We start from the raw sequence: 2,081 nt of genomic DNA on the forward strand, positions 1-2,081 counted from the left end.
ATGAAATCTAGTAATGTTTCTGTAGTTTGTAATAATTCATGATAATTTTGTGGGTCTGCATTTTAGGAAACAAATGGAAAGACCAGAATATTGAAGATCACTTTGAAAAACCTGGGAAAGAGATAAGATAATTTGCACTGAGAAGAGGAAATAAAGTCCTCTGAAGGAATCTTAGCTTGTCATGAACTTAGAAACAAGCAACCAAAACAAATAAGAGTCACTTGAAATTTTTTTTTTTTTTAAAGAAAAATTTCACCCAAAATGTAACGGACTTCAGTGTAGCAGTCAGTGTTTGGAAAACAGTTTACTTGAAAGTAGCACTACAAAAATGTGTATATGAATGTTACTAATTTGGTCATAGCCATGCAGGTGGTAGCTGTGTTTTCAATAGTAACCCATTTACTTTCAAATAATTCAATCATGGCAAAAAAATATAATAATAACAATGCATTTTCCTTGGTATTGGGAGCAGTGTAAGTCCAAGACCTATTAATAAGTAGAAAGTTATTAAACCAACCAATAACAATGTGCTTGTCATATTTTTTACAGAAATCATGTGATACAGAGACTGTGTGAAAGCAAAGAAGGTAGACAGTATGGACAAGTTGTCAGCCAAGTTCCAAATCTTGATCTGAATGAGAACATTTCTACTGGATTAAAAAAAAATGTGAATGCAGTGTTTGTGGAAAAGTCTTTGTACATCATTCCCTCCTTAATAAGCACATCCTAGCTCACTCAGGATACAAACTATATGGAGAGAAGCAATATAAATGTGAACAATGTGGGAAATTCTTCTTTTCTGTTCCAGGTGTTAGAAGATACATGATAATGTACAGTGGAAATCCAGTTATAAATGTACGATATATGGGAAAGTGTTTTATTTTCTCAATTCATTTGAAAGACATCAGAGAACTCATACAGGAGAAAAACCCTATAAATGTAAACAGTGTGGTAAAGCGTTCACTGTTTCCGGTTGTTGTGTAATACATGAACGAACTGACACTGGAGAGAAACCCTAGGAATGTAAGGAATGTGGGAAAGCATTCAGATTTTCTTGTTATTTTAAGATGTGTGAAAGGACTCACGCTGGAGAAAGACCCTATACATCTACCAAATGTGATAAGGCCTTCAGCTGTTCCACTTCTCTTCGTTACCATGGAAGCATTCATACTGGAGAGAGATCCTTTGAATGTAAACAATGTGGCAAAGCCTTTAATCATTTGAGTTCCCTTTGTAACCATAGAAGTACTCATACTGGAGAGAAAGCCTATGAATGTAAACAATGTGACCAAGCCTTCAGTCGTCTCAGTTCCCTTCACCTCCACGAAAGAATTCATACTGGAGAAAAACCCTATGAATGTAAGAGATGCGGTAAAGCCTACATTCGTTCCAGCCATCTTACTCGCTATGAAAGAAGTCATGATATAGAGGCTGGGTGTGGTGACTCGGCCTATAATCCCAGCACTTTGGGAGGCCAAGGTGTGTGTATTGCTTGAGCCCAGGAGTTCATAACCAGCCCGGATTAAAACAATGTGAAACAACCTGGGCAACATGGTGAAACCCTGTCTCTAGAAAAAATAAAATAATGCCGGGCATGCTGGCTCAAGCCAGCTACTCAGGAGGTTGAGACAGGAGAAGGGTGTGAACCTGGGAGGCGGAGCTTGCAGTGAGCCGAGATCGCACCACTGCACGCCAGCCTGGACGACAGAGAGAGACTCCATCTCAAAAAAAAACAAAAAACCAAAACAATTAACTGGGCATGGTGGCACATTTCAGTTGTCTTAGTTCTTTTTCAAGGACATAAAAAGCCATGGGGTGTTGGGGGAAAGCCCTGTGCATGCAGATCACGAGGTCAGGAGATCGAGACCATCCTGGCCAACATGGTGAAACCCCGTCTCTACTAAAAATACAAAAATTAGCTGCGTGTGGGAGCATATGGTTGTAATCCCAGCTACTCAGGAGGCTGAGGCAGGAGAATCGCTTGAACCCAGGAGGCGGAGGTTGCAGGGATCCGAGATTGTACCACTGCACTCCAGCCTGGTGACAGAGTGAGACTGTATCTCAAAATTAGAGAAAATAAC

At 39.9% G+C, this 2,081-nt stretch overlaps 1 pseudogene; it reads left to right on the forward strand.

Annotated features, from left to right (window-relative positions):
• Positions 1-523: 523 nt before the first annotated feature.
• On the forward strand, positions 524-1,525 carry LOC116273117 (annotated as a pseudogene).
• Positions 1,526-2,081: the final 556 nt, after the last annotated feature.

This window comes from Papio anubis, unplaced genomic scaffold (assembly GCF_008728515.1).
Source record: "Papio anubis isolate 15944 unplaced genomic scaffold, Panubis1.0 scaffold3700, whole genome shotgun sequence".
NCBI classification, from domain to species: domain Eukaryota; kingdom Metazoa; phylum Chordata; class Mammalia; order Primates; family Cercopithecidae; genus Papio; species Papio anubis.